This window comes from Lytechinus variegatus, chromosome 8 (assembly GCF_018143015.1).
Source record: "Lytechinus variegatus isolate NC3 chromosome 8, Lvar_3.0, whole genome shotgun sequence".
NCBI classification, from domain to species: domain Eukaryota; kingdom Metazoa; phylum Echinodermata; class Echinoidea; order Temnopleuroida; family Toxopneustidae; genus Lytechinus; species Lytechinus variegatus.
The window spans coordinates 20,054,234-20,070,881 of NC_054747.1; the positions used below are offsets into that span (position 1 = coordinate 20,054,234).

Below are 16,648 nucleotides of genomic sequence, written 5' to 3' on the forward strand. Positions count from 1 at the left end.
AGCGCCCTCTAATATTTTGAGAATGTATATCATCTAGAGTTTTCTCTTGATCTCCTCCTGTTTCTTGCCCTCTATTAAATCAGAGGCGTCAATGCATGCACATCGTTCTGAAACGATTGCAGTTCTAGTCTTCTTCTTCTTCTTCTTCCACCAAAATCCCATTTGTTTAACACATGGTTTTGTTAGCTCTACCCTGACTCCGTCCCTCATCCAAATTTGGTAAACATGTTGTCCAGCATCCCTAGTTGTGCCTCTCGTCTTCCATTTTCCAAAATCACTCATGCATGACCATCCAGGCGCCATTTTGTCCATTTCAAGTCCATTTGCATACCATTCTTCATTCTTTCATATCTCAATTATCCTGCATGCTACAGACTTCTAACAAATTGCTATAGATAGTCCAAGAGTTGCTCCATCATCTGCGACGCATAACCTGACCTTCAAAATGCCATCTTCATGTCCTAAATTCAAATCCGAAATAGCCTTCCTTCAAAAACTTCATATTTATTGAAATGTAAAGTTAAAAAATCGTAAAATTGCCATAACTTTCTTGTTTTTATTCATTTTGAGCTCATTTTTTCAGGAATTAATAACGGTATCATAAAATACAAGTTACTGAATTTTCACGCATCATTGATCTTCCGTCATTGAAATAGCGCCCTCTAAAGTTTCAAAAACGCTTACCTTTGAATGCTCCTCATTGCGTCATGCGTGGCCAAACCCGTACCCTTTTTTGAATTTAGGGTCTTCAAGATATGATCTTTCATGCCATTCAAAAAATATATACTTTACAACTGACGAAATATCTCAAAAATGCTCCCGAAAATCAGCAAAATACCCCCAAATGCACTTTACTGCCAGCACAATTTCAACTTGCTCTTATTTCCTTATTATTGAAGCTTATTCTTTTTAACTTGGCTGATATGAGTATTGATATATACTTCAACCGTTCGTCAACCTTTTGTAACAGAAACTGACAAAAATCTGACGTCAGCTTCAAATTATTGTGCAAAACCTTCATTTTTAATGTCTTTCTTTATATGGCATTTACTTCCGGTCTATTGCCTGCTCACAAATAAAAGTGGTATCAATGTCACCGCATTGGAATACTCTTTTCAGTGATACCAAATACGACATAGGTTACAACAGAAAATTTCAAGATAAGTCAATCTGAACATATGGTATACTGCTCACAATGCACACATTTTCAACAACAACGTATGGGGTGCCAAATGGTCTAAAATTGTTTACTCCAGAATGTAACTTCCTATGGAGAGCAAAATGTGCTACAATTCAATTTGATTAACATGTAATTTTTGTTAGTCCTCCCCTGCCACCGTTCCTCCTCCAAATTCATTCTAATTTAGTAGACGTGTTATCAATAATAAGTGACCATAACTTTAGAAATAGCGCCCTCTATTGCAAAGTCTTAAAATAGTTGAATTGCCATATCTTCCTTGTTTGAATTTATTTTTGTCTCATATTTTCAGGGTTTGCCAATTGTATCATTTCACATAATCCAAATGTGTTTTACGCATCAGTGACCATTCCTTTAAGAAATAGCGCCCTCTAACATTTTGAGAATATATATCATCTAGAGTTTTCTCTCTATCTCCTTCTGTTTCTTGGCCTCTATTAAATCAGAGGCGTCAATGCATGCACATCGTTCTGAAACGATTGCAGTTCTAGTTTTCAATTTGTTTTGTTCCAACTTTCCTAAATTATTAAACCACGCAGCGTTTGCATAATCAAACAAGCACTGAATGAGAGCAAAGCACAGTATACGTCTCGCATGCAAATCCATGCAATTTTGGTATCTATACAGAAATTTCAAACGCGAATTTGCTTTTTTTTTACTATAGACTCTACTAAGGAAGAGAATGAAACCTGGCTAGTTAAATGGACACCTAAATATTTTACTGATTCTTTTCTCTGAACTGTTTGATCCTTATATTTCACCTCAAAACCGTCATTTTTTCTGGTATTACCTTTACTACTAAATAAAATGCTTTCTGTTTTACCGAGGTGTAGAGAAAGCTTGTTGTCTGTCATCCAATCTACACAAGCTGACAGCTCTTCACTCAATTTTTTTTCAACGGATTCGGGGTTAGAGCTTGAATAAAGTAAAACACTGTCATCCGCATACAACAGTAGCTTGCAGTCATGTCTACAAACCATTCTATGGTCCTCTTTATTGCATTGTAGCAATTCCGATTTTCACCTTACTGATGCTTTAGGAGCTCAACATGCGCAAGCCTTCCTATAAAACTTCTCTTCCGACACAACTTATGTCCAGTGTCTTATTGAGGCAACTTGTGTCGGAAGAAGACAAGGGTAATGGTTTGGTTCTTGTCAAAGTCCTCTTGATTGACATTCAATCTCCTATGCTCGACTTGTCGGATTTCAGTACAGAGAGTTGTATGATTGTCCAAAGTACATCTGCATGACAGTATGAAAGTCAGCATTCCTCCAGACGAACATCCGTAGTCGTACCATAATTTCTGAAAGGTTTATTCCTCTGTATACCCTCACAGTACACCAATGAGTAACACAAAGTGGCAAACAAATCCTGGAATGGGTACACACTGTTTAATCAATGTTGGATGGTATTTGATGGCGACGTTAAAGGTGTTCCGTTATGTTGTGTTCTCTTGTTGGAAAGGCAATAATATGGCTAAGTCCTTCATCTGTTAACCTCTACTTGGTTGTTCATTGTCTCACTGAGGAATTTCCATTTGCCATAAATATCAGGAAATTGATACTATTTGCATACGATTTGCTTAGAAACTATAGCTACAATATTTGGAGATAGTTGCCATCCTTAGAAGATTCATTAAAGAGGAAAGAACAGAAAATGGATGCTTCATCCTGAAACAGCAACTGGATTCAGCAAGAACGTCTAATCATGATTCCCGTATCTGAAAAGATGTCTATACTTTAAGCCTTCATGACTTTATGAAAGGCTTTCATGTCGCTCGTATTCAAAGATCTATCAGGAATCGTGAAAGACATCGGAGATCTTTAAAAGTTCGTTGAAAGACCCTTGAAAGATCAAGCAAGTTTTATGGTCTTACAGCAGTCTTTCAGAGGTCTTGCTCTCTGTGGAATGAGGGTTTAACTGTTTGTGTGAGAAAATAAAAATTTCTGGGTTTTTTTTTCATACAAGGATGCTCATAATTATATATGCAAATGATGTAGATTTATTTACATTTTTTTATTTGAGAATTATCAAATTTGTAAAGATTATCATGAGCTTCCGTTCAATTTATATTGTTTCCACACTTGATTTCCAAATTTTCCTCATTTGCAAATTTTTATGGCTAATTTGCATAAAATGCAAATTTTGTGATTTTCCTATGCTTGTCTATTTAATGACTTTTAATATGGTGTTAACTTCCTGTAAGGCATTGCCATATTCAAATTTCATTAGATAATCTACTTGCATTTTTTGAGGAATGTATCACCTGTGTGTTTCTTGAATATTTATTACATGTTAGATACTTATTTGGATAATATGCAAATGACACTACAGACACTAAGCTTAATATAAATGTATTCAACGTCCTTAGTGATAGCAGCATATTAATTTCATTATTGAAATTTTCAAGCAGTCAATGAGAGGAAAATCACAATATTTTGACAATTTTTCCATGTAAGGATGCTTATTTACATATTATGCAAATGAGGTCGATTTTTTGCACTTTCGATTAAAAACATTAAGTTATTTATTATGAATTTTCGCTCAAATAAAATTGTTTTGGTCACTTAATTTGTAATTTTTGGACTATTTTCCTTATTTTTCTAACTTTTTATGGCTAATTTGCATAATATGCAAATTTCATAAATTTCCACTGCTTGGATTTTTGGGACTTTTAGTATGTTGTTCAGGGGACCTTCCTGGAAAGCATTGCAGTGGAATATCCAGTGTTGCAATAAGTGGTGGGTCAAACCTTATATTGACTGGAGTAAAGTAACTGATTTTTCTTTCTCTACAACCTGAACACGGAATAGTTTTTTAATGTGTATATACGTTTTGCTATTCATTACTATAAAGTGTGATTTTACTATTACTATAAAGTGTGATTTTACTATTACTATAAAGTGTGATTTTACTATTTAGGACCCCATTGGAAATAAGCTCTTGAGCTTTCATGGCTTCATCCTGTCAAGCTTTATGAATCGATATACCATGTATACCTTAATATGCTTGAAATGTATGTGTATATAGACTTGGCAAATAAATCAAATCAAATCAAAATAGTCTCACTTTTGTAATCATGAATAGGATAGGTATCTGATTAAACGAATGTTTCTAGCGCGAAGTGCGAGCCTCTAAATTTTGACATTCCAACCAGAAAACCGATTAATTAAGCTTATTTAGAGGTCAAGTCCTATCCAACAAAACATTGCTTTGAGAAAAAACATCACACTAAACTCCTCAAAAAAAGTTTGGAAATCCAACTTTGATGGATAATTCCTCCGGGATTTTAGTAAATGTCCATGTGTCATTAATACCAACGGATAGAGCATTTCATTTTATTTAAAATTACACCCTACATGATATGATTATGGCTCACATGGAGGTGCAGTGCCTTGAAATGTGAGGCAAGGTCAAAATTCAAAAGTTGCAAAATGACAAATATTGAAAGTCACTGTTCTTTTTTCCGTGGTGATGAGTGAGTTACTCAGCGGTTTCTTTTGACTTGATCGATAATTTCACATCTGTCTTAGGAAATATCAATGTGTAATTAATATCAATAAACAGATCATTTCATTTTCTTTAAAATGATACCCAACATGATGTGATTATGGGTCAAATGTAGGTGCAGTGCCTTGAAATGCGGGGCAATGTCAAAATTAAAAAGTTGCAAAATTACACAATATTGAATGTCACTGTTCTTTTTTCAATGGTGATGAGTGAGTTTCTTAGCGGTTTCTTTTAATTATTCGCACGCACCCTAACATCAACATGGAATCAAACACACCTCAGCATAAGCAAACATATAACAAAGAAACATGCATGGGTATTTCAAACCATGACCCAAACCATGTTATCTCACAATACCATCACTACAGAAGCAGGTGCTTGATTTGAATGGATTTTATGTTCTGTATGACTATTTCTGCTCATATTGCAGCTTTTCAATTCGACCTCATCCAACACTTTCGAATCTTGCTCTTTTCGTGACGGCATGATCATAAAAAGCATGGTATCCTTTTAAAGAAAATAAAATTATCTTTTTTAATGTTGTCAAATATGAATTGTGTTAAATTGGGAGTTGGGGGAAATTAATGGCCAAACTCAGATTTCCAAACTTTTTTTAAGGGGTTTAGTATCAACCTGATTTCAAGAAATGAAAATTTGAGGTGAAGTAATAATAGAAAAGTTGACATTTCAAAACTTCGCTCCTTCTTTACAAAATAGTTCCATGTTCAACACAGTGAAATGTAAGTGAGAGACTCGATGTTATTACTCATTCATCTTATTATGTGAATACAATATTCAATTTTTCATATGATAATTACGAGACCCTTCATCAAAACAATATAGGTTACAATGATAATTCCACGTGTTCAGGGAGGATTGAAACTTTGTTTCACATTTCAATTATAATGTCGAAAATCTACATATTTCATATTTCATGTAACTTGTATGATAACATGAAAATAAATGGAGAGTGGGCGTCGTCATAAGTTTCCTTATTAGCATACTACCAGGATGGGCATGTACCTGTTTTTTTTTAATTAAAGCTGAAATTTACTTCCATAACCACCTTTATTACTTTAGATGACATCTTCATAATTAAGCTTGTTGGATATTTCTCTTTTTATTCAATTCAACCTTTCATAGAGAGTTAGTTATACGATCAAGGAGGGTGAACTATTCAGACATGAAATACAACAAGTAAGGACTGTTTTCAGTGACATCATGAAGAGAATATTGTTACTAATCTATTGATGCAAGCGCGAAGCGCAAGCATAGACCTTTTTGCTATTCCGACCTGAAAGCATTCCAAGCACTTTTTGCAATCGTGACAAGGGAATGTATCGAAGGATACGAGAAAAAAAATCTCGAAATTATATTGAAATATGCCTGAAGCAGTTCATCCCTCCGGCATCAAACGTGACTTATAATAAAATGATTGAAATGGCACTCCCTCCTTTTTTACCTCCACGTTTTGTTCTTTTGTTCCCTTTCTTTTATTCGTCTGCGTTTCGTCGCGCTTCGGTGTGTTCTGTTCGTTGCAGGGGAACCAAATTTTTACCCGTGTAAATACCTGACGCCACGCACTGTATTCAAGTGGGGTGCTGCAATGGGTTATCCATCAGGTATAATAGAGTCGCTTCGTGAATGTACGCCACTGAAAACATTCATATCATAATGTACGCACCTTTGAACGGTAGACGGTCTCATAGGCCACGTAGACCTGGAAAAGTTGTTGAGTACATTCATTTGTTTGATTCATGTTCTAGATGAGTATTGAAGTAAATTCAGCTTGATCGCCACCTTGGCAACCTTGAGCAATTTTCTTAAATATTATAGCCCAATGAGCATAATCATCACAATCATCGAATTAGCATACAGTAATAGCTTCTAATCCTAAATTCTGAAAACATAAACAATACCCTTTTTTCTAAGGGTTCCTGTGACATCCAATCATGACAATAGTTTTCGTTTTTCTTTTCATGCAATCAAATAATGTCATAAATGAATTCGTCGTCAAAGGAAACCACAGAAAAACTGTATTTTTCATTCAGGTTTTCTGACTTTCTTGATATAAAATGGCATAGGATATACAATATATATTGCACATAAATAATCCTTCATGCACTATGCTATTTGTTCTAATCATGATATAGTAATTAGTTAAACATGTTAAAATGGAAATTTAGTATCATCCATGAACTCCTCATCAGGGAAAACATTAAGAGCTGTAATTATTTTTTTTTTCAGGCCATTCTAGATGGCACATGCATACACATGTACATGCTATTTGGCGGTTTATTTTTTTCTTAAATCATATTCAATTTCTTCTCATTAGAATACAGGTAAACATGTGAAAATGATGAATTACGTGAAATTATTAACCTAGTTGAATCAGAATGCAAACATAAACATCTTAAATTCATTATTCCAAGAGTAAACTTAGAATCGATTGTACATATATCTTTTACAATTTATAATCAGAATAGTAATTCAGAAGAAAATCTTCCACATGCTCTAGAAATCTCTGAATTTAAGAAAACACAAACACACTCATAATCTATAGATAAATCTCAAATTAAACATTTGTTTTCATTTACAATACCACTAAATCAAAACAATTTGACGAAGTTATAATAAAAAATTACAAAAAAACACATACTCAGCTTTCCCACCCAGCCCCACACTTCCTTGATAAAGAATGCATAATAAGAAGAAAAATGAGAAAGAAAAGACAACAAAACACACACACACAAAAGAACAAACAAAACCAAAAACAAAATAAAATAAATCGAGAAAAAATGATAATACGGACCTTACTTAGGGGGGAACGCTACTGGGTTTTTATGTTAATCACAAAGATTACATTGGTTAATATTGAAAACTAGTGTCATAAATAAATTCTCCGCCATGGAAAATCCTGGAAGGTTTGTAATATATATGTTTTTTTTTTTTTTTTTTTGGGGGGGGGGTTCTAGATAGACATTCTCAAAATGTATAAAATTACACTCATGCTTATTAGGTAATTATGTTTATTATGTTTATTACGATGACACAGACGTTTTCAGGGGAATAAATGAGGACTGATTTTTTTTTGCAGGATTGTCTGCATTTATTGAAATATTATACAAAACAAATTAACAATACATGAGACATAATCATAATATAGCATAAAGTATATAACCAAGTGACAATCTTATATGTAGTTTACTGAAGACATGAATACATAAAAAAATATATATATATATAATAACTAAACTGCAGAGGCAAACTATATAAGCAAATGTATGCTTGAAGCATAGCAGCCAAAAAAGGGAAGGGGTACATAACATGGAAACCTAAGAAATTAATTGTGTCTGTAAGAAAAAATAATAATGTCACGAATCATCAAACAACGGGAAAAAAGTAGAAATTGAAAAATGAAGTGTGTGCTAGTGTGTGCTAGTGGGTGCAAGTGCAGTTGGGAGATTTATGAATATCTGGATAAAAGGTATTTTTTGAATGAAGCTTTAAAAGAAAAGACAGATGCAGTGAGTTTGATATGATTTGGTATGTTGTTCCATATATCTGGGCCGTGGTGTCTAATTGTTTTCTGTGCTAAAATTATTTTCGAGTTTGTCAAATGAAAGTCTGATGAGTGACGTGTAGGATATGAATGAATGTCCCTTTTGTAAGTAAAAATGTTTTGAAAGGATGTAGGTATAACATTGATTGAGAATTTGTACATAAAAAAGGCAGATTGTAAAGTATGGATATCGTTTATTTTCAACGTTTTGAGTTTCCGAAAAATGGGATCAGAGTGAGCTAAATATTGCGAGTGGGATTTGGTCGTGAAACCTTTTTTTATTTGGGCATGTCCATTTTTTCCTGGAACAAAATGACCTCGATTGGTAATGAAAACCATTTTATTTGTTTGTCAAACTTTTCCTGTACACAAACGCCCCCATTTTTGATAAATCCTGGATCCATCCCTGCAGGTTACTCAAAAAAATCCCAATCGGTTCTGAATATCAGGAGCATTTTGTTAATGTTAACGCCAATTTAGTTAAACATGTTCGTTCAATCCTCTGAATAAAAAAAACCTAACATGTAGCATGTCGCCTGTTGCAATGTGCATATACTGCAATGTGATTCGATATCTCCTTCCGCTTTGCATACGTCAAACATGAAGTGATATTATCGTATTTATATCAAAGATATCAATTTTAAGCAAACATTGCGACTTACCGACTCACAAAATAATGATTCCTTGTACTGATGGCTGAGACTTGATTGTCCTCTAATTTTAGATAGGGAATGGAGCAGGAAATACTATGTAGCCTGCGTTCTATCGTCGCAGAAATGCGTTTACTCTACATCAATAACTCTCCAGAATTACATACCAGTACGATATATCCAAAGGCAAATGCATTTGTACATTTACTGCAACTGTCAGCGGGGAATCCCCAGAAGTCGTTCAACATTGTCACACAAACATGATAAAAGGCGATAACATAAGTTTCTTGTCGATATACACTGGTTTCTCTTTTTTATCCCGGGTTTATCATCGGAAAACTTAGTTAGTCGTAACCGAAAAATATTAGTTCTTCGCCGACAAATAACTATAAGTTTATCGAAATCGAAAAAGGATAGTTTTTCGCCGAAAATCTTAGTTTATCGTTTTTTTTTATATCGGACATTATGGTTAGCCATTTGTCCCATAAAGGCGATAGACTCAGTAAAAGTAGTTACATTAGTTGCATTGTTGTGGTTCTTAATACATCTGCGTCATTGTAATTATTCGATAAATATTCAACTCTTTCGACCTTTCTCTCATTAACGGTATACACTTTTATTTTTCTTATGACCATCTTCTCCCCCGTTTCCACTCACCCTTTTCTTTCGAATAATGTGCAATATTAATTTGAAAAAAAATAATGGATTTATATTTTTTCAGAAATTGTTTAAATTCATATGACTGAAAAGAGGAAATATTACAGAATTCATGCCGTTTGATCTACACACGGATCAGAGACAAAATGACTTGCAGTTTCAAGAGGTGAATTTCTATATAATTACTCTGCAGTTTCTGCAAAATCCTAACCACAAGTGTTTTAAAATCCCTCAAAATGGCGGATTAATATTTTCTTCAAAATGATTCATATTCAAAAGACTAAAGAGAGCGATTATCACATAATTCAAAGCTGTTTGAGACTACGTTTTGCAGTGCTCTCAATCAGATGTATTAAGAACCACAATCGGTGGTGTCGTCGGCATTATTGGGAGTCCCGTATTCATCGTCCTCCTCTATAAAAGAGTCAAGGCTTTTGCTGTGTACATCCCTGTATCTTGTATCTGCGCCGGATCTTTTCTGCTGGGCGTCATCAGTTATGGTTACGAATCACGTGCTGCTTTAGCATTTATTCAAGGGTTCTGCTTATTCATCGAGAATGCCTTTTGCAGCAGCATAATCATGATAATCGAGGATGCCGTCTTTGACGATAGTAATTGGTACATGGCCCTCGCTCTTTCTAGTTTCTGTTATGGATTGGGGGCAACGATTGCAGGAACATTTAAATGTAGGCTATATCAAGGACCCTTCATTTTGAAACTAATTTTGAGCGAACTTCATTTCAAGAACTAATGCTTCCCTTGAAAATTAACACTATTAAGAAGAGAGAATTTCACTCAACAAGCAATCGATTTTTTTTTGGTGGGGAGTATTTTTTGCTGACTACCGACTACCAAAAGGTTTATACCAAAAATATTTTTATGGGGGCATCCAATTGGCTTTTATAGAAGCACCTTTTACATCACTGATTTAAAATCTATTTTCTTTTGACTTGATAGTTTTGTTCTTAAAATGTCTTATTAGTTTGTTATGTAGCATTTTTTTAATGCATACTTTGCCCTATTTAAATTGATAATTGGCACTTTCATTTCATAAACCAACACATGATATTTTTAGTAATAATCAAGATGACTATAATTGATTAATAGTGTCTTGAAGAGTTTTTCGTAAGTTAAGGATTTGACTACAAAAATCAATATACGAATAGAAACAGATAAACAATGTCTGTATATCAATGCATAATATGCTAGTGTAGTCTACAAAATAGACTCACTTGAATAATAATTGCCCCCCCCCCCCCCATCGGTGGAGCAAAATAAAGGGCGGAAAGAAAAAGAAAAGAGAGGGGAAGAAAGAAGAAAAAAGAGTAAGAAGAGTGAATGAAATAAGATGAGGAGAAGACTTGGTAAACACAAATTCATGCAACTATATTTTTTTCGCTCGTGCTTCTCCCTATCTTGCTCAATAAATAGGCTGATATGGAGCTTAAAATATCAAGTTTTGAAGTTAATACAAAACCTATTTCAGCACCGACATCGAGCTTTCCTTATTTTCTTTGATTTACAAATTGATTTTCACAAAGTGTTCGGTATGTCCGTTTTTTATTGTCTAAGTATCAAGACTTACAGCCCGCGCTTCGCGCTCGCAGAATTTGATTTGTCAAGTACTTATAAGGTTCTAAAAAAATATCCGTTACAGGGTTGATTGTTTCTTGATTTATTTCAAATATTTAAAAGTAGGGTAGCTCAATTACAAGCTGGTTTTCGTTGAGGCCCTTCGTGAACAAACACAAATCTAAAACATGGTAACATATTCAAATATAAACAAAGAATAGAGCATAAATACTAATATTGAAAAAAAAAATGAAATGAAATAAGCATAATTAACTATTGAAAATAACAGAACAAATAAAATATGATACTGTACATATGTCACCTAAAATTAAACGGAAACATTATATTCACATAAAAAAAATTTTTAATACCTATCAGCCAGCACAGCACACTCGCATTTTGATTGGTGAATGTATACCTTCATAGTAATTTTAAAACTCCATTTACAGGCATTAATAGTAACAAGTTTCGCGCTCTCATTAGGTTTATTACATCAATGGATAAGATAATATTTTCATGAATTCGTAAAAAAAATGTCCCTTTTTTCACAAGGGAATATCGACAAGCATTATCCCGCACAAAAGAAGAGGAATAGGAAGACAGTCATTATTTTTCATGAGATGACAAAATGTCCTTAGAATGTCCCGGTCATATGTCAAAATAATAATAGGTCTAATAAAAATATCAGCTCGCGCTTTGCGTTCGCACAAATTATTAAGTGCGATCTATATCCTCTTCAGAATTGTCTATACACAGGGCTTAACTCAGTGCATAAATTACTAATTTCCAGATCAAAATATCAAACATTTTCTGGTCGCGCTTCGTGCTCGCATTAATACGGAGTTTTCGCAAACCTCGGGGACGCATCATTCGGGTCCGACAAAATGTCCTTAGAATGTCCCGGTCATATGTCAAAATAATAATAGGTCTAATAAAAATATCAGCTCGCGCTTTGCTTTCGCACAAATTATTAAGTGCGATCTATATCCTCTTCAGAAGTTTAATCATACACTCGATTAAGATTGATTATACAATATAGTCAATAGAATCAAACGTTGAAAACTGCTCTGCAATCATTGCTAAGCTTTGTGTTACAGGCCCTATAGACTTGCTTTTCGTGTGCAAAATCCTGCTTTCATGCATGTACGACTGGTCATCAGCCTATGCCCCCTGAGCCGTTTGTGAGCATCTACTATGACAACTAGCTGGAAATATTCGAAATGCTGGGCCTACAATAGATTATTACATGGATAAGAAAGTGTTTTTTCAAACAAATCCAATATATATTTAGTGAGGGAAAACTTACTGAATTAAGGCTTAGATATAGATCATTACAGTCCATCGAATCGATATTGCATCTAATGTGGATTATTGGTGGATCACTTGCAATTGATTCCATGGGCAGATCACCTTCTCAGCCGAAACCATTTCGCATGTGTTGATATGTACACAGCATATGTACAGCATATGCAATAGGCCTATCCGTCTGAACACTATCCGAATTTGCGGGGTTTTTTTTCTTTCGCTTGCTCCTCCTACGAAAACGATATTCCCCTAACACACAATGTAACGGGCATTATGTTTTACTTTCCCCAGAAATGGACGACAAGATTCGAATTCCGGGGGGGGGGGGCATTTCCATTGACAAGAGGAGACCAGGCACGACCATAATGTTTCGAAAACAGTGTCCAATTTTTAGTTCTAACTCTATTCTTTTTTCCGCTTGCGATTCCGCTCGCATTGTTTAGTTATATACGTAATATGTTTATGATTGCAAAAAGTACTTTAAATGTCCATTTTTTTAAGGTCTGAATGTCCTTTTTTCTGCTCGCGCTTTGCACTCACATTATCAATGTAGGAATATACCAATTTATCCTTCTTTTTCATTATTTACATTAAAAAATAACATGAATAGACTTCCCGCTTGTAGGTCTAATTTTTTTCCACTCGTGCTTCGCGCTCGCATTATTTAGATATATACCTTTCCTGTTCATTATTGCAATAAGTGCTTAGAATGTCCAAGTTTTAGGCCGGAATGTCAAAACTTGTCTCTTTTTTTTTCTGGAGTTTCATCTAAGGAATCCTTGCCAACTAGTTCTTATATAACTCTTATATTATTGGATTTAACACTGGATCATATTTTTTTTTATCAACTAAAACAGAATCTACAAGATATTTAAGATAATTCGCTCTTTTCTTTATACCTTTGTTTTATACCTGTAATAAAAAAACTGATCAAATTTAGAAGTGATCTAAGTCATTGTAGGTAGTTATTTGTTGGATATTTATCTCACATTGTAACAACACAAAGTCATTTAATTTAATATCTTGACGATTTGGACGGGTGGTGACATTGAACACACTCTCTCTTTCCCTCTTTCACACACACACTTACCATATGCTTGCTCACTCGCTCTCCAGTTTGGCAATTCTATAAACATTACAGTGGGAATGATATTGATGTTCACCCAAACATGCAAACAATGAAACTATATTGTAATAATATAATCTTCTTTACATAGCTGTTCAGCTCTCATCCTTTGTATCAAACCATGGATGTACAACAAGCGGACCACCAATGTTCAATATACCTTACCTTATTCATAGTACCGCTTATTGTTATTTTCTTTTTGGTTTGCTGTGGATAGCTGAGCAATGGCAGACAAGTATGTTATCCATGTTTGTTTTGTCTCTCACTGAAGTATAATGATACTAAAAACTGGATGGTACTGCAGTATCAAGTCAAGGGGATCAGTTTTCTTTTTTTCTATAAAACAACTGCATATCAAAATATTTTAAGATATTACTCAGTGTAAAACACCGCGGTCCTTAATATTGATCATATTGATCAACGTTGTCAACAGAAAAAATATATTTCTCAATATCCTGTTTTCTTTAATTGCAAGTATGCCGAGTAATTACTGCTTGGCCTTTAAAATAAATGCATTTCTGCATTATCTTTGGTCTTGTTAGTTTTTTATCGCATTGTGTTTCATCTCTAAAGTCACTGTTTTTACGGGTCTAGACAGCATCGAAGGCAACCAGATTTCGAGAACGAAAAGAAAAACGAATATTTCACTTGACATCCCGTTCACTACAAACATGATGTATGCTAACAAAGGGTACTATCGCTTCTCCTTTGATAATATGCTTAGTCTTTTCTCTTTCGTCTCCTTAGTCATCTTTCCGAGTCTGTCATCCCGGTTGTGAAGTCGAAAGGGACGCCGGCGTCGGTAATTTGTGTCGTAGCCGTGATCGTCTTCTTGGTCATTGGCGGCTTCGTTTGTATAGCGATGCATATCTTTACACCAGGTAACATCTTTATAGAGAAAAGGGAGTTTTTGTTTTTACGACAGACGACGCCTTTTCGAACATAGAAAATGTATTGTCGAGTGCCCTTAATGACAAAGAACAACCAAGACGTCCTTGTCAAAAATTGGTGAATCGGAAAATTAAATACTTTTTCAAATGTTTTTGTCAACTCTGAAATTTTGGGCAAAACTGTTGTTCTGGTTTAGCAATTTTTGACAAAGACATCCTGTTCTTTGTCACTTGATGGGTATTTTCGATACATTTACTGTGTTCTTAAATCATTTCCCGTCGTACTTGCGAAAACTTACTATTAGGAGGGACGAAGAAGAATAATAAGACAGAGGTACAGCTGGAGATAAAGAGAGGGGGGTGGGCGGGCGGGGTAGGTGGAAGAATGGTAATTATTTTTTCATGGCTAGAAAGAATCACTTTGAGCTTTCATGTTCTTTCTACGATTTATTTTGGGAAATGTGTTGCCATTACAAAAGTCCTGAACAAAATTATTGCACTTAAAGGACCCTGGCATTCAATATATGACAAACCATTCAAGGTGCAAGTTTGAATAAAATGCAAACACACATGTACATCTCCAATTTTCCAAAACCCCAGTCTAAAACCAGCCGTTTGGCCTTTATTCCTATTTATTATTACCAAATATTATTTTCTTAATATCACGTATGGCATTTTCTTAACGCAAATATAAAGCACTCAAAGAATCATTTGCGATATCAGCCGAAGGCAATTCTTGTTATAAAGGGTTATTATTCACAATAGGGCTTATAATTGTTGTCTTACGTCAGCATACGTCATCACGTTGTGAACATTACAATGGCCTTCCTAAAAAAAAGAATGTGTATTATTTATATGAGAAACCAAAAAAGACAGGAAGAAAAAAAAACGCGCATACACTTTTGATGTCTCTAAAAAATCTTCATGACAATAAAAAATCTTTCAATGAATGGAATTGCAACACGTGTAATATATGGAAAATGGGATGGTTTTTCCGGTCACTTTGTCTTTCTCGTATTTATCGCAATAAATAAAGATTTTCAAGGCCAATGTTTTCATGGTTTCATAACGAGAAATTATTTATGAGATATATCCCGGAATTCATATAAATTAACCGATTACCAATGGCTTAACTCGTCGTCTTTGCCCTAGTCCGCGTCCCATCGACAGTGATCGACGAACCCGTGCGCGACCACGGAGTAGAGGCAGCATTGGCATGATTGGTAGTGATTCCAGAAGAGATCCCTGGTGAAACATACCTCCCTCTTACGGAGAGGATCCAGCATCAGTCTCCCTTAAGGCTGTGGGTCGCTCTGACGACAGACTACTTGGAGAATCGGCCGTTCCTCCAGAGCTGAATCTGTGATTCCATTCATGGGCGGAAATTCCAGGGGACACCCCCCCCCCCCCCCCCCCCCTCTACTCAAAATAGTAGAGGGGACACAATATGATTTTTTTTGTGATGAAAATACATAATTCAAAATTGAAATAAAACATGCATTTTGGACGAGATGACCTTAATTTTGGGTTGGAATCACGCTGTTACATAAATCGCCAACAATAGAGATATCATATTTCAGCTCATTTGGCTCTCAAAGTTATTCATAATTGTGTAGGAAGTATAAATAGATGATTGTCTTCACCATCGATGAATCAGGAAAGAACACGGTGAACATAAGAAACACACAACTTAATAAAAAAATATTGACACTTTTGGCTTCCCATAATTTTAGTACAGAGTTAGACTAAGGTCTAAGTTAAACCCGACTTCAGAATACGGGCCAATGTAACTCCGATCTTCTTTGACATAATTCCCCGAATTCTTTGTATAATGATCAACGCTTTATACAGTGCGTCCAAGAAAAAACGAAACCGAGATTTAGCGATGATTTATCATAACTTAATCATAAATAAAATAGACAAATGACCTATCAATGTAAAGCTTAGAATCTTCTCTTTCATCTGGTATTACTTAGATTATTTCTCATTCACGCATGAATGAGCAAAAACAATTTGAAAAGGGGATACCAAAAGTCACTTGGCGGGCCGTATCTGTGTTTTAAAAAAAACCCCACATTTTTAAAAAGTTCAATATCTGCTCTTTAATTTGATACCTCAATTACAGAAAATGGTCAAGAAATAACAAAGTTCTGGTTATTTGAAATAAGGCTTGAATTT

At 34.7% G+C, this 16,648-nt stretch overlaps 1 protein-coding gene across 1 annotated transcript in view; it reads right to left on the minus strand.

Moving 5' to 3' along the window:
• Positions 1–9,062, minus strand: part of LOC121419547 — an 82,723-nt gene extending 73,661 nt beyond the window's left edge. Inside the window, exon 1 of the mRNA XM_041614003.1 lies at positions 8,933–9,062. The gene's annotated coding sequence lies outside the window, so the exon portion shown is untranslated. The remainder of the gene's footprint in view (positions 1–8,932) is intronic.
• Between the last annotated feature and the right edge of the window lie 7,586 nt (positions 9,063–16,648).